Consider the following 14,899-nt stretch of genomic DNA (forward strand, 5'->3'; position numbering starts at 1 on the left):
TCCATTCCCATGGCAAATGAGTGACTAAGCCTGTGCTTAAGAGTATTAAATATTTATTCTGTCCCATTTATGATTTAGAGAAGCACAACTATTCCCTAAATGGTTCACTTGTCCTTCAATACTGGGCTGTTTGCCTAAATTGTAGAATATTGTAACCCTCTGTGAATTGCCTTGAGTTCTTGGAAGAGAAAACGATCACTAAAGCTATTTTCTTAATTTTTGTATTCTTCACATTATCTATACATGTTTAGCTCTCTCAGCAAAAAGAAAAAAAAAAGTTGCAGCTGTAAAGTCTAATGCTACGGGGTGTGTATAGTAGAACAGATGTTAAAGTGTGCCTGTGTTAATACACAACCTGATAAACTAACTGTACATGTTGCCAGAAGGGTTATGATTCCTAATTCACAATGTCTGCTATATTCCAGACGATCCACAAAGTCATATGCAAACTTCAACTTTTCCGAAAATTAAGGTACACCTTCATCTTCATCTTTCTTCATGTGAAATGAAACAAAATGATCCTTATTTAACCTCTTGTTCTGGTAAATATATTATATTATTGAGATGTTTGTAATATCTAAACGACTGGTACCCATTAACTTTGTCAAAAATGTAAAGCGATCATATACTGTGCACACTTCCTGGAGAATATTTAGGCCATCTTGTTTTTGGATGACAACATAGTTAATGTCTTTGATTTAGATTTGGGCAGGACTGACCGCATTCAGTCCACAAAATGCTCCGTGGGACACTGTGTGGGACAGGGTGTATTTCTAGTGGATTTTTCTGTACTTGCCGGATCTTTAATAGGATATATGAGGAAATATGTTTGTTTAGCAGATATGACTGTTTTTTCTGTGACACACATTTTAATGTAATGTAGATATCTTTGAAATGTCAGCTAAAACACCTACATTGCATCAAGGGGTGTCTACCCTAACCTGGAAATGGGTAACAGTTTTGGAGGCTCCTGGGGTGCATATCAGATATCTGAAAGTTGAACATAATCCTCTGGTAACTTTACATGTCTGTATGAATAAATTACTGACTTGCCACCATATACAGTACCATAAATAGCTGTAAATTGGCTCCCTTATCTATAGCCAAAACATTTTCTCTCTAGTGTATGATGAGGAACCACAATAACTCTTGGCAGAATTATCTCCCAATAGAGGCTCCATTTTAGAGATTCCTTAATTTCCTGTTAAAAACCTGTTAAGGTTGTCCTTAGGACATGAATTGAGCAGGAACCTATCCAACAGCAATATAAATTCTATGTTAGAACCCCATAAGCTTTTTATTGTGTATTTCCCTGCTGCAGATTTTCTCCAACATCTTGCCCAACAAAAGATTGTCCCCAGGGTTCAATTACAGTACTACCATAGCTAAATGGTAAAGTTGGTGTCCGTTAGGACAAGGACCTCAAAAAAATGACTGCCTATCAAACACTGTGGGAACTCAAAGAGTGCCACAGGAACTTGTCACTAGGCAGGAACTTCCTGGGTATAAAATTAGACATTGATAGCAGATAAAGTCCAGGAACCTTCAAACTCATGGCGCCCAAGAAGACTGCCCAACTCACCATTTCTTGGAGCTGCCCCCTTTTTAATTGATCCTTGATCCTTACACCAGCTCTCTAGCTCTATTTGTTGCTGGTTTCAAATACACAGCTTCCATTTCTGGTGTGTAAATGATTTTAGATGCATGATATTTTGTTAAAGGATACCCCTTCATGTAAAATTTCTACTAACGAATGCATTTCAACTTTCTTAGCTGTTAAGATTTATTCCTATATAGTACATTGCTAACAGAGCTTAGACTCAAAAACCATAAGGAAAATCACATTTTTATTGTAGGCATGCTACGGCTTGACTGGCATACATCTGATCACTGAAGCGTACACTCTATAGCAAAACACCTTTGTCAATAAATTCAGCACATACCTGATATATCCTGTGTGTGAACATTTGCACATAGCATTGACAAACAATAAATTCTATAAGCATAGATTTTTGACATTGAATCACAATCGTAAACACATACTTGTTAGTATATCAGGTCCATTGCCCTTTCTTTCAAATGGTGCCTCCAAAGTATAAAATATAGAGTAACTACACTTTGCAGATTTATGACTTCTTTATATGAATTTCCACTTTACTTATTGTAGAAAATGTTTGAGATACTCTTACATTTTGTATCTGATATTAAAAGATCTTCTATATAACTGTTGACTTTTTTTATTATTTCCTCAGTTGTTTAAATAAACCATATGGTTTCTATAACCCTGTATTTCACTAAGACAGATTACTATCCACACATTTTTAGTCTTTTTGTATTTTGATTGGGTTCCTGCTATCTCCTTACTCGAATTCGACTTCACAGAAAAGCTTCTGTTATCCAAGCCGATGTGTTAGTGTTGCACTAATGGGAGACGAAAATCTTAGCACTTAATACTGGAAGGCTCTAATTAGAAACATGTTTCTAATAGAAATCTATGTCATAAATTCAGTGTTCTATACACTTAGCCTTGTGTAAGTGGTGTCATGAATTGCATTTAATGTGAGAGTTGTGTTATTGCTCATGTTTAAATAGTTCCTTTCAGGTAACAATAGGCATGCTACTGTAAATGTTGGGATATTGTATTTGGTTCTTTCAACAAACGAAAAGAGTTTAAAGCTTAAAACAGCCTTTCTTAAGAATTTCTACCCCAGAGGAACCCAAAATACTTTTCAGAGCTCGGTGAACCCCCTGGTGAAATCAATTTATTGGGGTTCAATATAAAGAATAACCCTTACATTGGTGGTTGGTTGGAAAACTTCTCCTTAAGGTGGCCAGGAGGTGAAATCAATTTATTGGGGTTCAGTATAAAGAATAACCCTTACATTGGTGGTTGGTGGGAAAATGTCTCCTTAAGGTGGCCAGGTGGCCATGTTTATATACTGAAACTATACCTGTAGATTTCTTCTTCTTCAAGTAGTCTCTTAGTCTCTCTGACATACCTTAAAACCTTATGGATCAATGGGTACATTGAAAATTTACAGAGAGAAATGATATATATAGATATGCTGTATTGGTATAATAGGTAGAAACAATATGTAGAATGGGAGGTAGAAGTTGCAAAAAATATGGGGTTACACTTTAAAGGACAAAAAAAAGAGAAAAACAGAAGATAAGGATGGGGGAAAGGGATATTGGTTATGGTATGAGTGCCAACCTGTGTTTCTGCTACTTTGAACCCATGTCAGACAGCAGATCCTAGGTTGTCAAGCCCCGTGAAAAACACATGTTCATCAAACTGAATAAACTGGCCTTTCTCAAGATTTTATCTTACAGGGACACTTAATATGATTTTTTAGATCTCAAAGAACCACTGTTAAAATCAATTCATTGAGGGTCAGTGGGAAAAATGCCAGGAGGAGTTCAGAATGTTCACCCTACAGCTAAAAAGATTTTCGGGCTCATGCTGCTACCATTGAATGGGAATAATTCAGCCACAAATTGAGGAACCTCTAGCAACCTCTGAAGGTACCCCAGAGTTCGATGGAACCCTTTTTGAAAATGGCTGGCTTATTGACCCTGGTATTGGTCATCAAATTCAGCAGCAGTAACTAAGATCATAAAGTATGTGACTGTAGGGTATAAAGACTCTAAGACTGCTGCTAGGTGCCATCATCTTGGATGCTTATCACCTTTCCTAGAAGTTGCCACTCAATTGACACTGTGGGTCCAATTTAATAAAGATCTCCAAGACTGGAAAGGATAGACTATCATGGGAGAACTTTCTGATTCAGCAAACCTGGAATGGAGTTCATTAAAATAATTTTCTATTAGTTGGCAAATGTTTTCATTCATGGACAGATTCATTCCAGGTTTGCCTGATAACCCAGGTTCTCCCATGATAGTCTATCTTTTCCAGTCATGGAGATCTTTAATAAATCAGGTCCTATAAGTATTCCCCATTTCTTCTCTAACAGCTTTATAATAGATAAGGTACAGAGGTATAGGAAAGGATAGAAGAAGTGGTTGAACAAAGACAGTAATTAGACAGCCACAGAAGTGATACAACACATATGAAGAAAGGGAGAATCGGGTCTGTGGTGGGGAATGTATTCTTCCTAAAGTCATCAAATTTTTCAGCAAATTGATAGGAAAATTGCATGTGAACTTTACAAAGATGGAAAATGAGAATATTTTTGGAATAGGGCTTCCTAGAGACAGAGTAGTCAATCAAGCTTCAGATGAGAACAACCATTTAATTTACAAAAGACTGCCAAAGTTCAAATTCACTTTTATTAGTTTTGGATACAGTGGAACACAGTCCCAATATCTTTGGTTATAATTTCTTTATGTCTCTCCTGCAATAAAAAGCCGCACGCCTGCTTGTACTTTTTAAAATTTTTAAGCTTAATAACCCTACAAGACAGACGTTGTCACTTGCACTGAATGGGAAAGGTGACAGTGTCTCTTTATTATCACCTTTCCAAAATACACCAAAATCATTCATAAAGCTAAAAAAAGAGCCGTACTCTTCCATGGAACAAAATTACAGCTTCACTTTAATGGCATCGCCCAAAGAAACTAGAAAGTGGAAAACTTTTGTCTAGGAGCTGAACTTTTATTTGAAATCCCAGCAAAGCCTCCACGTCTCAGGTTTTCTGGTGCTATCTTTCCCCATTGCTAGCAGAATTTCCTCACTTCAAAGCTTTTATTAAGAGAATCAGCCAGAGACTCCGCATGACCTTTGCTGAGAGCTTTAACAAGCAAATACCTCTGAAAGCATTTTACTGATTTTTTTTACCTCCTTTATGGAAACTACATCTAAATGGTATTGTATTCTTGCTGGGCTTAAGAATGACTTTGTTGGCTAGGTTGGATAAAAGACAGCCCGGTCCTCTTTTTGCCTAGTTGAGAGCTCACGTTAATATGAAGTTGCATTTAGCGTTGTGTCACCTTATATAAGTTTTATTTTATGACTTAGCTAATCTCTTTCTGCAAAAGTTAAATAGAGGTGATTTACTAACGACATAACTATGGATATGAATATTAATGATTGTATTAGAAAGGATTAGGAAGGTATATAGGTAGATGGTATTCATATGCTAATGTTTGGTATAGGGTTATTGGATATGTGAAGCTTAGTAGATTGGAGCCAATGAGGAAGTAGAGCATAAATGACTCCAATCTCTGGATAAGTGAATGCTCTGTCATTTGGTTATCATAATGAAGGATTGCTGTCATTTATTGTTTGGATGTTTATATATGTTATCATCAAATCATAGTATTGGACTATTGAAGATATGAGAGAGACTCATGTCACTGTCATCTAGGGGTTACGTTGTACTGGTGAGTGATAGTCCTAATGGTGGATGTGTGCCAAGTAAAGCGCGTCACACAGTTTGAAAGGGAATGAATCATAAGAAGGAGCAGCACTTATAACTGAAAGGTTTGGGGACTAATATCTGGATTTGTATGTACAGGTAGTCCCCGAGTTAAGGACATCCTACATACAGACCACTCCTAGATACGAAGCCTCCTCTGTGCGGGACAGAGGCTTGATGGGGGGAGGGGTGGTTCGCCTGACTTGCAGAAAAAGTCTCTTGCTATTCTTAACCTCTGGTAACTCACACACAGTGAGGATTTTATACAGTAGCTGACACCACACCGCCTAATAATATGTTGAGACAAACTTCTCTCCTAAATGCATTTATTAAAATAACGTACCTGTTCCAACTTACATACAAATTTAACTTAAGAGCAAACCTACAGTACCTATCTTGTATGTAACCCGGGGACTACCTGTAATTGTTTATGAATATTAGAGCAAGCTCATTGATTTTGTGGTGTAACAAGACTTTATAGGATACAGATATCCAACTTGACAAATACACATAAACAAATATTTATAACGTATGATTATAAATACGATTACAAGGCCCTTAGATGAAGCTCCCTATATCTTTGGTGTTTACCCTAACAGTTACCCACCCAAATCTTTAAAATAATTTCTGGGTGGAAATGACCTTTAAAGAGGCCAACGACAATATTCACATAGAATTGTATATTTATGCAGATTTAATAACAGGGAAAGCCTCACTGTTAAGACATTTAGAAACATAAGAAGAAAAAGATAAACCTGAACTTGGTCTATCTCACTTTGTATGCTTCCAAAAATGTAATGTATTTTTTTGTGTATCATAAAACAACAAAGTTTGAACACTTATTGAACACTCAGAACACTTATTGCAATACAGTTATTTATAGGCAATTATTCAAGTACAGCTCTATTTACAAGTGAAGGCATGAGTTCAAACTGATAAATAGGTTCAACTAAGGCCTAAAATTCCATCACATTTTGCAACACTAGTTGCTTCAGGGGATGTAGGTAGCCAGGTATAAATTAATTCAATGGTTAGACCAAATCCATGTAAATCCAAGAATAACTGTTGGTTGGACTCCATAAAACGTCCCCTTTCTGTGAAACAGCGATTTCAAAGCAAGTATTAAGACCAATTCATTTAGACAGATGGGAACTTTTCTATGTTTCCCAACTTACTTGAACATATGTATCAATTTTAACTCATGTAATCACTTGTTTGAGAGTCACATGACTGTGGCAAGGCAAAGAGACGCATTCAGTAAATTCCTATCCCACCCCAACTTCTTCCCCCAAATAAATATTACACAACAACATAGTGGTTAAATGGAACACAGGCCTTTTATTACAACTTTGAATAACATTAGGAATTTAATAAATAACAAACACAGATAACCATAAATACATAACATCATCAATAACATAACCCCATTTACCCTCACATATTCTTTCATCAAATCATTCTTGTTATTGATCCTCGAAGGCCTCCTCCCATCTACTAACCCCCATTTTGGACCTACGCAACCATGATATATATGCTCCCAGTCGCAACCTCACCCAGCTCGGGAAGGATATTACCAATATTCCCAGTCCTCACCTACAACCATTCCAACCATAACTGTTTTCCACCGAAATCCAGGGATTCCACACTAAAGATGGATCTCCTGCCCCCACTCCCAAAACCAACTTCCCTCGCGGACCTCATCCCATAAAATCCCTCCTATCTGACGGGCGGTGGTAAAAGCTTTTCTCTCACTGACCCCCCAACGATTGCCCACCCCCTCCCCTCTCACTTTTTCTTTTATAACCTTTTAACCCCTTCCCTACCCCTATGTCACCTTTTACCATAACTCCACCTTATTCATAACTCCACCTTAACACTTTAACCCTTTCTCTGCTTGCTTCCTGACCCCCAAATGCAGGCCTTCCCCTATGCATCTCTGTGCTCTAGGTCTGGCTAATGATCATTGCTCAAAGAACCTCTGGAGGAGCTCTGGTTGAGAAACATTGCTCTATAGTATTCCAAGTTACTCCTCCCTTGGAAGCTACATAAGAGATTATGTACGGAGATTTGGGGAGGGGAAATTAGACACTTTCAGAAAAGCAGAGGGCTATGACATGCAAGGAGGAAGGGGGCTGTGCTAAGGATTGCTCAAGGATTGCTCAAGTCAATTTTACTAGTAAGTTTAGAGACAAACTGTATCCAACAATGGAAAATGAAAAAAATTGAAGCATTTGGAATACTTGATTTTTCTATGGTTTTGCCTGTAATTTGTTTTAATAGGTAATGTGATATTTTTAAATCTAGAAGACCTCACTATTGCATATCAAAATCTTCTAACTCTTTGAAGCTCACATTTTGGTGTAAAGAGCCCTTTAACGCATTGTGATATGTTTCTGAATATAGGGGTGTCTATTTATCCAGGCACCTTATACAGATGCTTGCTTAAAAAAAATCACAGTTTGATAATATTTACTAACTCACATCAGGCTGTTTTCATGAAACATTGTCACATACATTTACCGGATGGGTATTGTTCATATGTGAATGTGTATGTGAAAGATCAGTGTGAGTTGGAGGTATTGGATGTACTTTAATCACACCCAACAAAGACAAATCTGCCAGATTCAGCTCCATGCTGTCACTTGGAAGAATGCTGCCGGATGGGGGATTTCACTTCTGAAGGGCGAGAATCACACAGCGGAGAGATCCATGAGGATGAGACGCTCAATTTGACAGAGTCTATCTTTAATAACAAGCGGGAGGCGAGAAGATCTCTAATGACAGGGTAATTCTTTGCTGTGTTTCACTAATAGAGCAGAGATCTTCAGCTTTTACATAGTGAGAGCTTGCCTGTAAGTGATATAAAAACAATTCCCAAAAAACAGATTCATGTACACTCTTGTAGGAAATGAATTGGGAGCACATACTATTTCTTTTTTTTTTTGGGGGGGGGGGGGGGTTAGGGATTATGCATCAACAGTACAATAACAGTAGTTTTTTGTGATAATTTGTTTAGGGCCTGTTAAAATGACACATTCTATCTTTCCCACTGTCAACAGTGGTAAGTATTCTATACCACTAGATGGTGCTGCAGTCCTGGACTGAATTAAGCCCAGTCTCATTTAACCCAATTTCCTAAATCCAGAGTGGCACCCCCTGGTGGCACATCTGGACTCAAAGGAGAACACGTAAAAGAGTGACCAATTACATACTGCTATTTTTGGCAGCATTCAGGGACTGTCCGACTCCCTAAAAATTGCTCCTAAAATTTTTTTTATGCAAAGTTCTTGACTCCCAGTAAATAGTGCTATGTCCTCATATACAGTGCATAACAAACTTATGCCCAACAGCAAGTTTATTACACACTTTTACATGATCACACAGTACCATCTACTGTTGTGAATCCCAGATTCTTTTTCTAATGCCATTTGTAAAGGCAAGAAAAAAATCTTGGCCTATACTAGTATAAGTATATACTGCACTAAAAATTTGTATGGATTCTGGTCTTTTAGGACTGGATTTGAGAGCCCCTGTCTCAAGATATCAATTCAAGTTGCAATTTAAGCCTGCTAGGTATTGGTAAAGTTTTGCTTTCTCAAAGTTTCTGACTCCCGCAGTTCTGACTCTTGACGCACCTGATCGTTCAAATTTTATAAGCATTGCCCTGCTACCCAGCAGTCAGGAGATAGCCTCCTATTAGCTCTTAGCAATTAAGCTGGCTCAGACACAGCGCTGAGCATTTGTGCAACGTTTCTATACTACTGTGATCTTCCTGTGTCTCCTGTGTGCCTCAGTGTCTTTGGTGACTGCCTCGTCACCTGTTCTTACTTTCTCTTTCTGTGTCTCCTGTGTTCCTTTGTGTCTTCGGTGACCCCCTTGTCATCGGTGTTAGTTTGTGGATTTCTGTTTTATCAACCCCTGGCTTTGTTCCTGACCTTGCTTGTTTGCTGCCTGCCTCAAACCCAGCCTTTTTTTGACTATTCCCCTTTCTGTTGAATCAGTACCACACATTGTTCTGGCCACCCTGGTGTGCCCAAGGACAGCAACCTGGCAGCAGTCTGCAGAGCAACATCCTCACCTCTAGAGGCTCCATAGAAGACCAGACTTCTGCTTAGATTTTGCATCTTGGCTCTTCTTAGGGCTCACACCACCATTGTGCAGGCCATATCTCACCAAGCGTGACAAAAAACATGTTGTGTTTATACTTGAGTCGAAAGAGTTATCTGTGTCCTCAATTATTAAAAACGACCTCAGTTTATATTCGGATTGGTTTTGAGTACCTAAGGTATTTGTCCAATAGAAAGCAGTAAAAAAAAAATGATTACAAAAAGCCAGAAAATTCAGCCTATACTGTGCTTGAGTTGAATACCCTTCTCTGAAAATTATGATTGTATTCGAGAGTATTAGTGGCATGAACTGATCAAGAAGCGCTATGACTACAAAAAGAATAGTAAAATATAAATTATAATATTTATGGAGTTTTACAGTTCTAATATATAGAATCATTATATCCATACAGTCACTGTGCTATACCAAGTATTACCTGCAGGTGCACGTGTAGGTGATTTACAATATGTAACTGCAGCTCCCAACCTCACTAACAACTTGGTTGTTTCTTTGTTTCTACAGAGGTGTGCCAAGGAAAAAATACATTTCCATTTTATGTATTGTCTGCCTTTAATCAGTCCCCTTTGTAAAAGCAACAGAGGTTAATTTAATAAGGGATAGCAGAATTGATTGGGTGAGACACCAAAGAGAGTTGACATGTTATGAGATCTGTATGACTTTGATCAAGCTTCTTCATCTTATCTCTAAATAAAATATGCTAACAGCTCTAGGGCAGATTAATAATTCATAGCACTCTATTAGATATACTGTGATGCATTCTGTAAGGGGCCTGATTTATAATTAGGACTCATTAAGGGATACAAAAATCACAAACATGTACATAAGCTTTATTAGTTATCTTCACTATTCCCGCTAGCCTCTGCTGTGTTGTATGACATAAGTAAATTAAGAATTTGTTGTCGGGGGGCTCAGATGATATCTACAGATTGCCAAGCCATACTGTCCAGGTTTTGTTTCCTGTTACTGCCTTTACACTACCAGAAGCCCAGTGCACTGACATATAGATGAATCTTTATTATTAGGTTGTTTTCAATCAAGGCAAGAGCTACTACAAATAAGATGTGTGATATACATTGCTGACTAAATTAGGCTAAGGGAGATGTAAGAGAAATAGCTCACCAGAGGCAATACTTTTATATTGTTATTTGCAGATTTGACATCTAAAGTGCTCACTCATGCCAGCTTAATTTAATCTAAAGCCATGAAAATAATCTTTATTGATTTATTACAGGTTTGTTGGAGATCACAGACCAGTAGCTAGAGGAAGCAATTAAAGAATGATGAGCATGAGCATCTCTTAATCGCAGCACTTGTGGCATTTGTCCTTAGTCTCCAGTTAGATACCCCAGGTATATCAGGTTTAAACTGAAGTATACACTTCTTTTTTTGCTCTCCTTGGTTATTCCTTTTCTTGATCAACATAGCAAAGTAAGCAGGCTTGCTCCTCACACATTTTAAAATGGCCAGGAGAGCATCTTCCAAGTGTCCAGAGATCTCAGATTTCATACTGGCCTCGATTTCTTTTTTGAAATCTTTTTATACTCCTGAAAAAAAGTAAATGCTTTTTGTCTCTTGTACAAAGAATGGTCCAAACTTCTCAGTCCCCTTTTTTTTTCTCATGAAGGCGTTTGCATCCACTGTGGGTAAAGCACCATCCACGATGTCACTCTGGTCTCTTCCTCCGGCAGCCAGAGATACCAGAACCCTCTGGAACATAAAAGAGGCATCTGAACAAATATTGACATCCAGAGACTTGCCATATTTAAATCTATAGCTTGCATGGATGTTGTGCATCTCTTCTGTTGAACGAGAAGCCAAGATTTCAATGAGACATCCTTCATCAGTTCCTGCACCCTTCATAGCTTTATTCATTTCTTGCACATCAGATATAATTGATGGAGTTATCAAGCCAAGAATCACTTGTTCAAAGTTTCCCGTCAGCTCAGATTTAAAGTAATCTTCCAAGTCCTTTCCCACATAGGTTTTTAAAGTGATTTTGACTTCCTGATGCTGGGTAACAGTACTGTTTGTAATCTCATCAACAATGGCAGCCCATTTCTGGACATCATCTGCCGCACTGAAGTTTGGGTAGGGCTTGATGGTCCGTTTGGTTCCAATTTCCATCATAATATCTTCTTAATGGTTCTCGATGTCATCATTAGGCTTTTGTGCTTCACAATGGAATGTAGGTAGAACATCCTTATAAACAAGAAGCCATGGTATTTCCTCCATGTGATGCTGAGCTTCCTTGAATAAATGAACATAAATTAATGAAAGGGTTGCTCCTGGGACACTAAGACTGGAGAGGAAAGGATAAAATGGTGCTAGATGTCCTCCAGTCAGGAAATAAGACTGCGTCTTGGACTTGTCATTGCTTCCAATGAACACTGTAAGAAGGTCACAATATGAAAAGAAACCAAAGTAAGCAATTTGAAGATAGAAGAGCATTCCAGAGATCTGTGCAAGATGAGAGGTAAGGCTGGAGTTCATTTTTCATGATGTTTAGCCACTTTAAAGCTTTGACCAATTGGTTGTGGCTTGTGCATACAATGAGGGGGTGAAACTAACTGCGCAGGGCCAGGGATTGCTTGTTGGGCAAAATAAACATGAAGCCAAAATAAAAGAGCTTTTTTCCCTGAGTTTTTGTTCTATATTTCCTATTTTTTGGTTAGATGCATGTCCTACTTCCATGGTGCCCCTTGACAGGTGTCTGTCTCTGTTTGAGGTTCATAGGGCACTTCTGTTTCCTGCCATATCTTACTAACCCATCGACTTCAGAAAAGCTTTTATGGCATCACCCACACCATCAGATTCATTCCTGAGATTTAACTAGAAACAGTTCGTCTCCCATGCTACCCCCTAAAGTTTACTCAGAATTGTAGCAGTTATAGTTAGGCAAGTGGTCCTGTTTGGAACCTGTTGGCTGGCACTTTGCCAACCACTCAGCTAATGCTACCACAGAGCCAAAAGAACCAGCATTAACTGATTTGTCAGAGGGCAGTGGTGAACAGTACTAAACCACTCAGGTCTGCCCCCATTCATTCTCTATTGGGCTGCTGTGGGTGGATGCTACATGTATCATCTTCCCCAAAGCATTGGTTCACTGGCACAATGAAGCAGTAACCACATTGCAACCATTTGCATACTTGTTAACCATAACAATTTTTGACCTGGGCATTTTATACACAGCTTCTGATAAATTCCAATATTATAACTGCAGCTATGTCTTCTTTATTTTATGCAGCACAGGACATCAGTGGCCACCGCTGCCTGCAGCTGTGAAAAAATCCTTATTGACATGCTGGTGTTTTTACCATGTGAAGTTTTTTTCCCTTAGCTAACAAATAAAGGAATATGCATGTGCCAGAGCGGTATTGTGTAAATGTCAGCACTTGAAGCAGCTTTTAAACTTCTTGTGAATAGGACACAGTGACATACTGTGCTGTCGGGAGTTAATAACAATACCCTGTACAGAACATAGAGAGGCACAATTGAACATTTTTTTCACACCCTTTCCTATATTTTTCCAACAGTTAATTCTCAAAGTTGCAAAATAATGCAGCTTTGACAAAGAAGTAAATTTGCCGTTACTTGTATGGGTGTAATGAACAAACTGCATGAGAATTGTCCATTCTTTCCGACTTTTTACACATCTCTGTAGGTTGCTGTGCCCAGGTATTGTACCATAATTATTTGTTCATTCCTATGAAGGACTGAGTGGATATATTTGCTCGGACAGGGTTAAACAGAGGCAATAGAAAAGCCTGACCTAACAGCTATGTAGCAGACCTTCTGTAGAATACACATTTGCTAGATCAGAAAACAGGCGTACTTGTGTTAAATCTCCTGGGAAGATATATATTTATAGTTGTTTAAGCTGAAAGTGTTTAAATAAAAGATATGTCAATCAAAGGAATGTCTTAAAATGTTATAAGAGAACCATTCAGAGGTGTAACTTTATGTACAAGGTCATCCTGACTTACCCTAACCTTTTTGATGTGTTAATGCTCCCTGACCCTATAACACAGAATTCAGATCTTGCAGTGATGAAAGCTAATAGGCTCATAACAGTTTCTATGCAAGCTGGATCAATGGCCTTAAAGTTTTGGCAACTGCAGCATAAAAGAATGATCTGGATGGTCGTAGTGTTTGCCTTAATGGGGAAATGTTTAAAGCTGAACTCCTAGCAAAAAGCAAAATGCGCAACTGAAATACAGAAAGTCAAGCTGTTTTGCTATTGTATTTCAGGTCCATTCATTTTTTTTTAAAGCCGTGCCACTGTGCCACACATTGCTTCCAACCTGATGACCCAATATTTCTATATTGCTCTTAAGCAAACACAGTTAAGTCACCTCAGCACACCCACCATGTGAATGGACAAGGATTTCCACCAGTGGTGATTGGTAAGTCTTAATCAGAGTTAATTCTGATCTAGATCTGAGCTATTCCAACTTTGGATTACAATTCAGATATCCCATGCAAAGGCAAAAATGCCAGCACTTGGGATCATCCAATAACATGCCGCCACATTGACACTCCTGTCTTCATCATCAATGATGTCAATGTAGCTCAGCTGGATTGTCGTTTGCTTAGTCAATCCTGTCATGAGATGTTGACAGCTAGCAATCACCACTGGCTGTTCTGGCTGAAGTAATAATAAAACAATGAGATAAAAAACAAGGCCATTTACACTTTTCTTATTCAGAATTTCATAATCCCGTTGGATTTCTTGACCAGATGGGATCTGACTGTCATGCTTGGAGAGACGGAGCCTCTAGGGGGCGTTATGGCTTGCACAATAGTGGTGTGGTCCCTGGGAAGAGCTAAGGTGCAGAATCTATACAACCTGGTCTTCTTCAGACCCTTTAGTGGTAAGGATGTTGCACTTCAGGCTGCTGTCAGGTTGCGGTCCTTGGACACACCAGGCCCAGTGTGTGAAAAATAGTTAAAGCTGGCCAGAAATCCATAAAATAGACACTGGTAACACTGGGTCACCACAGACACAGGGGAACAAAGGAGACCCAGAAAGAGACAGGAGGTGCAGGCGACACGGAGGTCACTGAAGACACAGGGGAATGCAGTGGACACAGGAAGAGACAAAGGGGACATGTGATACGGGGTTCACTAAAGACAAAGGGAACACAGGGGTAGAGCACAAGGGAATAGACAGTGAAATAGACTGGGCTACAGTGTGTTAACTGGCAAACAGTCATTTATCAGGCAGGTGAAAGGTAAATGCTCAGCAGAACTAGGGGGCTCAGCAGTAGTGGAGACACGTTGTACGAACGTTGAGTGCTATGTGTGAGCCAGCTAAATAGCCAGGGACGATTAGGAGGCTATTTCCTAATTGTAGGGGTGATGCTGATAAAACTTGGAAGAGCAGGCTCGCACGG

The 14,899-nt window shown here is 38.8% G+C and overlaps 1 pseudogene; it reads right to left on the reverse strand.

Moving 5' to 3' along the window:
• Nucleotides 1–10,763: 10,763 nt before the first annotated feature.
• Nucleotides 10,764–11,633, reverse strand: LOC140336011 (annexin A4 pseudogene; annotated as a pseudogene).
• Nucleotides 11,634–14,899: the final 3,266 nt, after the last annotated feature.

The sequence above is a fragment of the Pyxicephalus adspersus genome, chromosome 7, assembly GCF_032062135.1.
Source record: "Pyxicephalus adspersus chromosome 7, UCB_Pads_2.0, whole genome shotgun sequence".
NCBI lineage: Eukaryota > Metazoa > Chordata > Amphibia > Anura > Pyxicephalidae > Pyxicephalus > Pyxicephalus adspersus.